This window comes from Metopolophium dirhodum, chromosome 1 (assembly GCF_019925205.1).
Source record: "Metopolophium dirhodum isolate CAU chromosome 1, ASM1992520v1, whole genome shotgun sequence".
Classification (NCBI taxonomy): Eukaryota; Metazoa; Arthropoda; class Insecta; order Hemiptera; family Aphididae; genus Metopolophium; species Metopolophium dirhodum.
Genome location: NC_083560.1, coordinates 5044134 through 5059461, shown reverse-complemented (window position 1 = coordinate 5059461; position 15328 = coordinate 5044134). Strand labels below are relative to the sequence as shown.

At 29.8% G+C, this 15328-nt stretch overlaps 1 pseudogene; it reads left to right on the top strand.

Annotated features, from left to right (window-relative positions):
* The first annotated feature begins 2816 nt into the window (after positions 1 to 2816).
* On the top strand, positions 2817 to 7659 carry LOC132935576 (deformed epidermal autoregulatory factor 1-like; annotated as a pseudogene).
* The last annotated feature ends 7669 nt before the right edge of the window (positions 7660 to 15328 follow it).

Here is a 15328-nt window from a genome sequence, read left to right as displayed (position 1 = left end):
TTATATTTTAATTTTAAAGCAAGTTATGAGTATTTTAAGATGTACAAACAATTTACTAAAATTTGCTATGTTAAGCGCTCATAATAAGACGGAGACAACAATTGTCCGCAGTGTAATGTCCTCTTAATCGGCGAAAAAATTCTACAGATCGCACTAAACTCCGTATTTTAATACTTTACTACCTCGTTACTGTTAATACTTAATACTGTAATAGATGTTTTAAATTTGATCGCTATGATAAACAATTACATATTTCTACCTACGAAAAATAATTTTGGGTGGACAAAAGACATGGTTTTTCAGCCTACAATGAGTATCTATACCTATTACTATGTAGGTATATTTTATGATATAGCCATATAGGTAACGTCGTAACGAAAATAAATACTACTACAATAATTCATAAAGTGTAATACTATGTAAAAAGCTTTAACTAACAGAAATTATTAAAAATATCGAATTAAGCAATACAAATTAAAAATTACCTAATAAAAGACCTAATAAATGAAACAATGCCAAAAACCGAACGGGCTTTACTTGCTTAGCTAAGTTATAAGTTATTGCGTACGCGGTCCACGGATTTAGAAGTAAGAGTATTATCTAGTGAACCTTATAGGTTTTTTTTACATTTTAATTTTAAAGCACAAGTTATGAAAAGGTATTTAAAAATGTACAAACAATTTACAATTTTAAAATACTCTCAACCTGCTTTAAAATTAAAATGAGTGGTGTCATGGGACACCCGGGAAAAACGAAGTTTCTTTTCCAACCAATATTATAGATTACAAATACATTTTAGTGGAACCATTAGAAAAAAAGTAAATATCAATAAGTAAATGTGAAAAATAAAAATAATTATTATTACTATTTATAATTACTATTATATTAATCATATTCAATAATCGAAATTACAGGCCTGTAATAACTGAAATATGATACGTATATTTGTAACGTGATCTGCTGAGCGTAAATTTGCCATGTTACGCACTTGTAAGATGGAGACAACAAATATCGTCGTCTTAAGTTACTTCACTCGTTACATAGAAATGTAAGTGAATTAGTTACTTTATTCGGTATTCTAATAAAATTGTAATGTAATTGCTTTAGTTTTCTATCTAAAATGTAACTACGTTACAAACAGTTCATACGTATTTCTTTAGTATCTTCATTTCTTTAAGAGGACCCACACCCGTCAGTCGTCACCCGCGTGTGTTGTCTCCGTCTTACAAATTATTTGAAACACGGAAAAAACTGTTTTGTTCAGGAAAGAACTGAGAAAGCTACGATCATAATTTACTACTAAGAAACGAAATTTTTACCACATAAAAAGGAAAACTTTAGCTGTGCAATACCGTTTTTATTTTTGTAATATCACTTATACGAAAGAAGTTCTTATGCTTTCAAAACCCATTATTGTGTGTGTTATTCAAACTTGAATAACTGTTTTTGTTCCGATATCAAAAAAATATATACGTTACTGCACAGCCGAGGTTCTCTTTTTTATGTGGTAAAAATTTTGTTTCTTAGTCATACAGTCTCTACAGTCGCCTTTTGTTAGTAAATCTTATATTCATTTATTCAATTTTAAATAATAAGTACCGATCAAAAATGTACATATTACTTACATAAGTGTTTAGTAATTTATGTACTCTGGGTAGATATTTATGATTGTATTAGAATATTTTCTAATATTTTATGGACACATTTATTTGTGTTTTTATTTTTCCTGCATGAATTGTAGGTATTTAATCTCTATTTATTATCAAATAGTAAAATATTGCTATAAAAGGACATTGTCCGTTTATAAAATAAATTAATATAAATAACAATCTACTATAAATGAATATGCATTTGACATAATTCTCCCATGTCAGTACATTATAGTGTAATAACTTAAGTATAATTTGTTTGATTTACACATGATTTCTCATAGTAGGTAAATGTTACTTGACTGTGAGATGAGAATTATTCACTATTTTAATATTAATATCAATATGAAATATAGTAACCAAATTGTTTGTTATGTTAATTTTAACATTGAAATAGGAAAAATGTTTTTTTTTTAGTTACTGACACTGCAAATTGCATAATTAATTATTATTCAGTTTCAAAAAATAAAGTTATAGGTACCATAACCATGGTGTTTGTAGTTGTGAATACTTTCCCTAATACCACACAATAATTTTATTGTATTCAATTTGTAATTATTATTACATCGTCGATGGAAGGAGTGTTGGTGTGATCTTTGCGAACATGGATGCAATTGACAAATACAGAGAAGAATTATTGGCCTTGGTGATCAACACATAATTAATTATTTCATGTTATAATGTTTTTTAAAATTGCCTAATTTTACTCCTTAAAAAATTATTTAATATTGTTATATTAAAAAAGGATTGCACTATTTAGAATAAATTATAGAACCACGATTTGTATTTTTAGATGAAATATTGAAACTAACGCAGTAAACGTTTTTTTTTATAATATTATAATATTTTAATATTTATTTTTAAGGGGTAAATAACGACAACTACGACTACAATTTTTCGGGGGGAACTGATAAGCTGCAGCTGTCCTTTATTATTGTCGTAGCAAGGTGTATTGATACACCTTGTGTCGTAGATAGTATTTGATAATATGTAGATACTAGATAGTGCGACGGATACATCGATAATCAGCTGTGCACGGAGCGTCGAGCGGAGTCGTCGCGACTCGCGGGTGTTTCTTATCAACCTCGGTGGCTCGGCGTTCGGTTTTGCACGCGCGTAGTACGTGGTACGTGTTCTACGAACCGGACGTGAAAAAACGAACGACTATTCGTCACCGACATTGGCAGTAAAACGACAAATATCACGCGACTATTATCTTGCGTTGTCACAGATCGAGAAAATATATTTTATTATAATATTACGTGCGTGATCGACAGCGGCGGCGGTTACGCTTTCGACCAACAACAACAGCACCGTCGGCACCACCAGCACCAGCAGCAGCAGCAACAACAACAACTTCGACAGCAAGCGGCCACGGTGGACAAACGTGACGGCAGTGGTGGTCGGCAGCGTCATTCGGAAAAGTTCGCCGAGGTACGGGGGCCACCGAAGTCGTAGTCGTCGCCGCCGCCGTCGTCTCAAGTACAAGTGTCCTCCAATTCCATACGCGCTGGGCAGCTCATTAACGTGTCAGGCGCTGGCACGTTAAACGTTATTACCGCCGACTCGTTGCAGGTATGTGATAGACAACGTTGACGGGCTCTGACGTACCACCGACAACGTTTTGTATTTCTTATAATTTTTATGCCGTCACGACGCGATTGTTGTATATTATAATATTTTCTCCTTTTTTTTCCCGTTAGGTAGGTAATTATTATTTATCGTTAAAAGGTTTAGTTCAAGGGCGCCCACGGGAAGGTGGCCAATTGGTCCGTTGCAAAACATAATATTACATAAATATGTTTTGTCCATTGGATTTTAATATTGCTACGAGTGGGATTTTATCCTGCGGATGCTCTTTGGTTTAGACATCCATTCCAAACACGTATTAAGATATTCAGCGGCGGCGTCGACTTACATTATGTGCGAGACAACCAACAATTGTTTGACCTACCCACCATTTATTGATATTAAAGACCCCCTCTTTCATATTATAATAGATATATTACAGTTTTATTATTAAACAGATTAAAGCTGATGTACCCAACTTCTTTTGCTAACACATTTAAGCAATAAAATCTACTTCAAGTACCTACTTTCACTTTAACGTAGATCACCCACGACTTACCTACCTATTATCAAAAAAACTACAAGTCTTTGGACTCACAGAACTATGCGCTGATAATAATTTTTCACTTGGACCATAATCTATCACTAAACAGTTTTTAGGTATTTATTACTGCACGGGTTTTCAATTGCATTAAGAGTATTCAACATTCATAAGTTTTGAGAATATTTTGTAATATTATGTACTGTTGTGTACTAGTGTAGTTAGTAATACCGTCGAGATACAGTATAATTTTTGGAACCTTTTTCTAGGGTTAACATATGTATTTGACAAAGAAAAACATTTTTTTAATTATAAAATTATTAATCTGTGGCTGATGTGTTCTCCATCGGCAGATTAGTCAGAGTTGTTTGGTACTTAGGCAAACTATTTTAACCAAAAGTATTTAATATAATACAAACATAAAATATTGAAGTCTCATTCCAGGACAATTCGCTGTCTCAAATACATTATGGGGACACCGGGATGCCATACTGAAAACTAGTACTCCGGACAAACCGTGACGTATGGCAACCTGACAGTATTTCCTATCGACCAATTGATAAAATCACAGATTGTTATATGAATATAATCTGTGTTAAAATTACTTTTTTTATTATCACATTATTATAGATGAACTTAATAGGGGATTATTACCTTTAAAGTTTAGGCACCAGCAGTGTTGGATAGGCTAAGTATCAAGCCACAAAGTTTTAGAACTTTTACTAGCCAAAACCTGTTAAATTGGGTTAAAACAAGTAAGTTATATACAAGATCTACCAAAATATAGTCTGGCCCAGTGGCGTAAACTCGGCAACTTGCTAGATCTATCTGAGCTTGGGAACCTGTCTAAATTTAGGCAATTTATCATAATAATATACATGTACATGTTATAAACTTATAAATATATTAAATATTTTTTTTATCTTTGCTGTTATAGTGATTGATGTAGTGTAAAATTGTATTAACCATGACTTAAGTTATTGAACTTGTATTTTTGATTTCAGCTTTCGGAATCAAATGATTTCAAACCTCTCTTGTGCGTGGATAACAGTTGTTTAAATTGTGATACACACACTCAAGTTGATGGTGATACCTGGCAAACTGTAGTTCGAGCCAAAGTAATTTAAATTTTAAAACTCCTTGGTATTCACTACTGAACATTTACTAATACAATTTAATCTATTAAGGATGTCACTTTCAAAACTGCTCATATTGTACTTGGACCAGATAACTCGACCACTAATAATGTTCACAAAGAAGAGACTGATCAAGGTGTATCATCCTCAAATACAGCACCTTGTTATTCATATGCCGAAGCTGCCAAGTTGTCAGTATTACCCGTACGATGCAAAGTAAGGATATATTTTAATATACCTATTACCTACATACTAGAGTTATTGTCTTAATTTTTCATCATGTCTTATGTCTGTAGACCACCAACGCAGAGCTACATAAAAAAAATTTGGTTCTGGCTGCCGAGGCAAATGTATTAATTTTGGAAACCAATGGTACACACCTAGTGAGTTTGAAACCCTTTCTGGGAGGGCTTCTAGTAAGGACTGGAAAAAAAGTATACAATTTGGTGGCCGTAGTTTGCAAACATTAGTATACGATGGAGTTTTATTACCACATGCTATGAGTTGTACATGTGCAGTCTGTTGTGATGACAAAGCTGCTGTAAGTATAATATTATTCTAGATCATTGGTATTTTTCGTAAGATGTTTATGATGGTTGTATATGTTGTTTTAGACTGGCCCCATACAACTGTTTACTCCATACAAACAAATATGTACCAAAAAACATTCGTCTAGTCATTCAAAAAAGAAAAAAATTTAAGATTGTATGAATGATGAAGATAGTTGTGATAGCAGTATAGGTATATCATTAGACAATGTTGATATCGATATAAAAGATAAAGAATCCATACTTCAACAGACGGGTGATATTTCTCAAGCTGAAATTGTTCAATTAAATGATTCAATAGAAGATATGTTTAAAAAGTTAGAAAATGTAAGTTTTTTCAATTATATTTCAATTAACTCGTGATTAGGGGGAACAGATTATAATTTAAATAAATATTCTTATCGAGAAAAATAAAATAAATATAATATTTCTTTAAAATGTGTACAAAAAACATAATTGTATGGGGCTATTAAAATTTCACAGTTATCATACTTATAACTTTCTGGATTCATTTTATTAGTTATAAATTAAAAATTACTAAAAACTAAAAAAAAAATACAATCATAATTCAAATGTAAAGAAAAATGTGTATGTAAATGTTTTTTATTTTTTGTTCTTTCATTCTTATTATAGAGGTCAAGTTATCTTTCTCTTCTAGGCATTAAATTACCTAATAAATTAAGAGAAAATCTATATATATATAAATGAATTGCTGTTCGTTAGTCTCGCTAAAACTCAAGAACGGCCGGACCGATTTGAATGAATTTTTTGTATGCGTTTGGGTGACACCTTGAATGGTTTAGATTCTTAAATCATCCCCATAGGTTCACCAGGGGATGTGCTCAAACGGGGATTTAGAGATTTGCGGTGGAAATTTTTGCTTATAAATGGTTGCCATGGGTTTTAAAGCTATTAAAACAATAATTATTGATTGCCGTGAAATCAGTTATTCATTCAATGCATTTAATTTTTTTGTACGCTGTGTTTTGATTTTATTTGTATCAGTGGTTAATCCACAGTAGGTGGAATTAAGTAAAAATGACAAACTTGGTATAACTTTGATACTTTAGAGTTAAATCATACACTTACAGCACGGGGTCCGCGATCTACCGCAGGTAGATCGCCTACCTAATAATATACTACTACGAATAAGAATTTTTATTCCGGGCAACAAAAAGTTAAGATGAATCTAGAACATCATACACCTAATATTAAATAAGTCATTGAAGAAAGTTTGAGTCATATACAGTTTGTACATTTAACGGGTACAGAGTGCACGGGATCAGCTAGTATCTGTTAAAATCTTAAAATTGTTTACCCTATGAAAATTATGGTTTTATAAATGTATGTATGTATATTTTTTTAGTGCTTTTATTGAATTAGTAAAACATTTAAACTTTTCTTATAAAAGTCTGTTCCTTACTAAATCAATTATATATAAATGTAATGTAGAATTAGTATCATTAATATTTATATTTCATTCGGAATTAAGATGTCATCGAGAATGATTAAAATGGTTCACCATTTTCGTAACTCTATGCGTGTTGCTAAGTACAAATGGAATACGGAAAAACAGGAGTTGTTAGCAGAACTTAAGAGGGCCAATGAGAATTCTATAGAAAATAGGTAATTATTAATTTATAATATTTGTCACGTCTTTGATTTTAATCTGGTGTTAATTTATTTCTCATAGGAATGATTTTGACGTGGAGACAGTTTCAAGTTTTGCGGCAGGATTACAGCCAAATAATGATGTTATACCAGATGTTAAAAAGGTAGAACACACATACTTGGTTGTATATTATTCTTTGCAATACAATTTTTTTTTTCTGTAGTGTGCCAACTGCAATAGAAATACATTTGCAAAATATTCATTATGTCGTCGCACATCATATTGCTCTACGTTTTGTCAAAGTAAAGACTGGAACAATCATCAAGTAAAATGTCACAACTTGCAGGGGAACATTATGTGCATTGTACAAACTCAAGAATGAATCATAGTTTAGATTAGTATTTTTAACCTCTATCATAGAGTGGAATATTTGTTAAAGATAAGTGAATGTTATGGTTTCTCAACAAAAAGTGTTTTAAGTTACAGATGTATTCATTTTTTTATTTGAAAACTGATGTAAATACAATATCAAGTGGAATGATTATTACATAAACATTATTTTATAATCAACGACTGATAATATAATTTCAAATATAACATACTTTATTTGAAAATATGAAGATATCCCTATAATAATTGTTTTCATAATTTTCAAATAAATAATTGTTATAGAACAAAAAAAAACCTCAGTAATATGTCAACAATAACTTGGTAAGAAAATTTGATATAAAAAACTATTCTGAGGTTAAGAGAATACCCATCAGTAGCCAGGATTATTTTTAGGAGGGTACTTTTAAATTTAAATATAACTTGTTGGGGTTCACACACTTTCCATTGTAGTCGTCATTCGTCACAATAATTTTATCAAATATGAATCAAATTTTTCATATTTGAACCACTTTGTAGATTTATTTTTTGCATAAATATGGATGAGCTATGAAGGGGTTACAACGCTAAAAATACGTGGCTATTTCATTGATTTCTTTAGTTGCTTAACAGTGAAGACTCTGTTACAGACAGAAAACTATATGAGATTCTCCTAGACTTAAGTTTTATTAGTAAAGCAATTTTTCATAGAATGCAATCATTCAATAAAACAGTAATACCAATTTAATATCATTAAAGTCAGTAAAGTTTATCAATGGATGCCCAAGAGAAAAATATAACTAAATAGGCACTCAAAAACAAATTATTTAAACTATGTGCATATATATTATAAGGTTTACACTTACAATTTAAATTTTTACATTAATATAATTTACAAGATAAAAGTATTTTGGGGAATTTCAATATTTTTGATATTATGAACATTAATATTAGGTAATATTTTATATGTATAGTGGCGGATATATTTCTATACCTTAATAATATAGTATTTTATATATATTTATTCTGAGACCATAAATATAAAATGTTTTAAAATAAGAAATATATAATTTCAATAGGTGATTGAGTCCTATTCACGTGTTCGACGTCTATGAACGCTAGGTACAAATCAAACCTTGTCCCCAACTTTCAAACCAAAATAATTTTTTCTAACTGGTAAACTATTTATATTTTATTTCAATAACAACAATAGGTAGGTTTATTATTCCTATAACCTACCATATTATATTAAATTTAGTTTAATATTTAGACTGTAATTGATGCCAAATTGTTTTCTTGTATTTTTCAGTTTTAAATAAATAAATAAAAATGTAGCATAAAAAACTCTATAATTGAATTTATATAAAAAAAATATGGTTAACTGAAGTCATTTTTAAGGTACATTAATTTAGGTTTTTCATTTGAAATAATACTAGGCGTTAAGTAATAAGTCTATACCAGCCATCCATAACCAGTATTTTCCAGTATTTTCATGGTTGTGCAGCATACATATTTTGTTAAAGGATAAAAATTTATTTTTTTTTTTACCACTTAATAATTTATTATATAATAATTAATAAGGCACGGAAGTTGTGTATAGTTGATATTTTTGTATAGGCTCTCAATTTATCAAAGACTGAAGAGTAAATTCATTATATTATATCAATGAGATAAGACAATTTTAAATATTTTCTTAAAGCATAATAATTTTAATACCTTATGTATTAGATACTCAATAATGCAAAGGTACCTATTTTTTTTTTCTAAAGATTTGTGAAAAGAAGCAAATAGCAAATTTTCTGCTATAAGAAAACTTTTTGCAATACCTTGGTTATGGATAGGTCAACCACATGAATGAGGTATTATTATTTTTGTCCAGCCAATTTCATTAATGCATTTATTTCAACTATAAAAAGGTGGGCAAGTGGGTGTTTTATGAATTCTCAATTAAAAATAATTTGCTAATTTTTGTGATTTTTCAGTATTTTCTCAAGATTTAAGCTTTAAATACTTATAAAAAAAACTGTGACTAAGGATTTTTAATACTATTTAAATGTCATTGTAACAATATAGTAGGAGCCTGTAATACATTTTCAAGCTTTTTTACCCAACAAATAATGTTTTATTGACATACATAGAAAATAAAGGGGGCAAGTGGTTGTAGCTCTGCTGTACAGTAGGTTACAAGTGGGTCACTGTAATGGATGGTGTTAAATTTGAATTCAATAATATAATATCATTGTATAAGAAAAACGATTCTGAGCGAAGACGGTCAGATAGCCTATGATATTACCAAGTAAATTTGATGATATTATTGTGAATAAAGTAAATTATATAATATAACCTATGTATGTGGAACCTTGTTTTAAATTCTCAATCCTTAGATATAAATGTTGAACATTTTTTAATTTTTAGAGCCTTGCATTAAATTTTTACGCTTTTTTACCCAAAAAACAAATTTTTATTGATTTTTAAAGAAAAAAAAACTAAAATATTGAAAACTGACAATGTCCGTAAACAACTCAAAAAGAGTCAAAATATTTTCAAAATCTTATGGTGTATAGAAAATGAAATTATAAACATTCAGTAAAATTTTCATGTATCTACAATAATTCGTTTTTGAATAACAATAAAATATCAAAACCGCCACATGAGAAATCGAGTAAATATCCGATATTGTAAAAATATGAATTTCAAACGCTCATAAAAATGTAATTTGACTTTCTTGTAGACATTTTTTTTTTTGATAATGGTAGACAAATTTATTAGGAATCTTGTATTACATTTTCAAATCTTAGATTTAAAAAGAACATTTTTTATGAATTCTCAACTTAAAATAGTTTGCTAAGTTTTCAAAATTTTTCGGTATTTTGTCAAGATTTGAAATTTAAATGCTTACAAATAAAAACTGTGTCTTAGGGTTTTTAATATTTTTCAAACATCAATATTGTAACAATATAGTAGGAGCTTTGTATTAAAATTTCAAGCTTTTTTACCCTACAAATAAAGTTTTATTGACATTCATAGAAAAAAATCTAATAAAATTGGAAACAGAAAATGTTCATAAACAGTTCAAAACAAATCAAAATATTTTGAAAATTGTATCGTGTACAGAAAATGCAAATATAAACAATCAGTGAAAATTTCATGTATATACATATATTAATTTGTTTTAAAGTTACCCAAAAAACCAAAATTCACATTACTGTGAGTGCCAGAAGGGCCTCTTTATATTGTTTTAATTGTTAGCTCAAATTGTGGCGCATCGCCGTTTTATATTATACAGCCATAGGATCGGCACCTGCTGTGATTATATTTTTTGTCACACCTGCACTGAAAGTTTAGTTTTCGATGACGGTTGAACCGTTGGAAAGCGACGTTTTTCCGTCCAGACATTTATCATACCACGCCATCATAACATCCATTCATTTAATCCCCAATCACACTAGACGGTGTGTTCTCGCGATTTTTAAAAGTTATACAATCAGAAATTTATATATCTTATTTCAGCTACCATAAACCAATAATTACATGTATAAAAGATATTGAAGAAATATACATTTTAATGAGAACGCGATCTTGTATGATTATTGTTACCTTATTATACAAATTCCCACTCAAACCATGACATTATTTTCCCTTATCAAAGTCGTACTACAGCTAAGATGTTTACACATCATTCGTAAGTACAAAGACACTCATTATTTTTATTTTATTTTGATAATTTTATAAAAATAACAAGGTGATTCGGAAAAAGTTATTTTTCTCAAAACTACTACATTGTTGCTTACTGCCTTTTGGCTTAGGAGGGCAGCATTGCTAGGCGATCCCGACCACTACTGTTCGAGCTATTACACCATTACACACCCAGCTTGTCCTCCATATTTCTAGGAATTAAGTGTCAATGGTGTAAAGACCCTAAGTTGGTGTCCAGGCGCTTGTATTATTATTGTACGCTCCCGGCCCCCACACTCATTAATATTTTATATTAAAGCTAGCTAAATTACCCACTTGCTCATCATTACTGAGGTACATATTTATTATTTTCCACACAAATACTTGAAGTTTTCAAAATTCAGACTTTTTTATTTCAATTACCCTACTTACTTGATTAAAAATCAAGAAAGTAAAAAAATAAAAAACACACATCATTGTAAAATCAATACATTTATCGCTCCGCTCAGAATCTAAAAATTGATTATAATATGAACAATATATTAATATGATGTAAATAGTTATAAATATACTATGCATAGGAGTAGTATGATTATGTATGTTCTGGAGCACCTCCCCCTTAAATTTTACATGTAAAAGCATAGGCACCTCTGTATAGGCAATTCGAAGTACACGCACCTCCCAAACTTGTATTAATTAGTCAATATAGGCAACCTGCGACACATATAAACTCGTCACTCGCCACCCGATCCGACACGTGACCGACACATATTTTACGACTTCCCCTTCAATTACATTGCCTCCCCTTTTATTTACACTTTAAACAATTTATATGATATTCAGATGTACAATTGTATCGACTATATCGAACACTTATCCGACATATATTTTACCCCTTCCCCTTGAAATACATTACCTCCCCTTAAAAAAAATATGTATAATATTCAGATGTACATTTGTATCGACTATATCGAACACTTGTCTAACATATATTTTACCCCTTCCCCTTCAAATACATTACCTCCCCTTAAAAAAAAAAATGTATAATATTCTGATATAGGTACATTTGTATCGACTATATCGAACACTTGTCTAACATATATTTTACCCCTTCCCCTTCAAATACAACACCTCCCCTTAAAAAAAAATATGTATAATATTCAGATGTACATTTGTATCGACTATATCGAACACTTATCCGACATATATTTTACCCCTTCCCCTTCAAATACATTACCTCCCCTTAAAAAAAATATGTATAAAATATTCTGATGTACCTACATTTGTATCATACATACACATACAAACTATAATATACTATTAAACACCATACAGTAGGTACTCATCAGTTTTCATTCTGAACTTATATAATAATATACACAAACACACATACAAATACATACATACATACATACATACATACATACATACGAACATACATTATGCTCATAATATAATATAAGGTACCTACAACATCACACATACCTATTTACAAATATTAACCATAATATTATATACTTATTACTTATACGTATCAATAAAACGCATAGGTATATTTATACATATAAATATGATATAACCATACACATACAGTAATACATAAACACCATACAGTACTTATCAGTTTTCATTCTGAACTTATATAATAATATTTACAACACACACACAAGCTCAACATATATATTATATACCTTATCATACATACACGCATGCATGCATAGATACATACTTTCATATCACATCACACACACACACACACACGATCCCAGTATACCATATAGTATACAAACAAGCCGCCCAGTCCTTCGTTATACATGGGAATAAATCTCAAACACACACACACACACACACACACACACACACACACACACACATAAACTTGTAAAAATATTTATTTTCAAAATATACACGTCGGAATATGATAGGTACATTCGCTTGCATTCACACATTCCTCTCCCCTACAACATACAGAAATATTAATTATAATATATATATATGTCAATCGTTTAATCGTTTACAGATTATGATGAGTTTCATTCACACATTTCTCTAGCACAACACACATACACTATTATACCCATAGGATAGTTCATACATATTTAGATACTTACATAGTCGCATATTATATACATACATACACACATTCATCAGGTATCACAAACACCCAAACATATTATAAAATTAAAGTATAATATGCAGTATTCATATATATTTAGTTTATGTACATATTGTAATGATATGCTCACACACCATTATAATAAACTAAAATTTTACATATTAATAAACAACAGCCAGACTGTCGCTTGTAGAAATCGGTCGCATCAAATAAAACCATTGATAACGACAACTAAGATATTGACACGCACTCATAACAATATTACGTAGGATGTGTGTGACTTTATTTTATGCTGACGCCAAAGAATAATCTAGTTCCCAGGCCCACGATAATTTAGTGGAAAAACCACCCACCACTCTCTGGTCAGCATCCTCGCGTCCGTCCCTTAAATCAGTGCATGAGCACCAGCCACCAAGTAACTACCTCTCAAGTACCAAAGAAACCCGATTTCAACGAGCGACAACTGGACTTCTTATGCAAGCAATAATCAGTGCGTTCGTTAATTCAATCTGTGTATTTGAAGTAGTACTTTATTTTATCTAAAACCTAAAACTCTCACAATACTGTCTACGAACAACTGCGAATCAGGTAAGGCATATGATATAATATTTTATGTGGATTGCAATCAATACGTTCTATGTGCTTTTTTTCCATAAAATCATATTGTACGGTGTATTTGATATAATTCTCGAATACACGATCTCGAGAGGCCTCCGAACACCTGGAGGAAGGTAATAGCGTAATTTTACAATAGCTAACTTTTACTATTCTAATATAACTATCGACAGGAGTCGTATTTATATTTGTATTTTTATTTTATCTAATTTTACGTTATTACAAAGTGGCGCCCAACACAAGTTCAGTTTATTCAGATAAATAAACTGAGAATTGATCAAATACATTTTACAAAATTATATTCGTTGTATAAGATTATAATATTTTAATATTAATTTTAAGAATTAATAAAAAAATTATGTTATTAATACAAAAAAAATATTAAAAATAAAACTTAGAAAAACAATAATAACAAAAAGTGATTTATTTATTAATAAAACATACTAATTTACGATTTACGATTTAACATAGGTATCATCATTTATTATAAAAACAAAACCAATTAATTTATATTCATTAAAATAAAAAAATTACTTATTTAGTAATAAATATATTAATTAAATCTATTAAATTAGTTGCAAAAATATTACAATTAAATAATGGTACATTATTTATTATAAAACTATTTTTTTTAAATAATACAAATAGGTAATTAAAAATGGGAGACAATAAAAACCCTTACTTTGAACCCGGAAAATTCACGGGAAATAATTTTGAAAACGTCGATTCTTTCTTAAAAAATTATCAAAGAGCTGCACTTATTAACGGATGGTCCGAATCTGAAAAAAGTCTATATATCCCCGTATTTTTAGAAGGCACTGCTCTCATATTTTATGACAATATAATGGATACCGTTGAAAACATTAATTGGTCCGATCTAGAAAAAAAATTTAGACTAGAATTTGAACCCATTGCCCAAACTCATATGCTTCGAATAATGCTTGAAAAACGCAAACAGAAACCGGATGAACAAAGTGTGTCTTACATTAATGAAGTAGAGTCATTGTGTAGGCGAATTGACAAAGATATGTCACAAGGAGAAATGGTACGAAGTATAATGAAAGGCTTAAAACCCACAATATTGAGATGTATAGGAATATTAGGAAATAAAACACTTGATGAACTTAAAAATAACGTTCGCAAATATGAACTTATAGAGTTTATGACAGCAGATAGTATAGATAAAAACTTATATGAAATTGAAACAGAGATAATTGAAAATAAAATCCAGCAAATAAATACAAACTACAAACTAAAAACCAACGAAAATAGTAAATTACGAGAGGAAATAGAAAATTTAAAAGAAACTATAGGTCAGTTAAAACTATCTCAGATAAACAATGATAATAATTATCAAAACGATTTTACTAAATACGACCCAATTTTGAGATATAACGAAAATAACAGTAATTATATCAATAATAATAATAATTCAGCACACACAAAACAATGCTCGATATGCTCGAAGAATAACCACACTGAATATGAATGTTACTTTAAA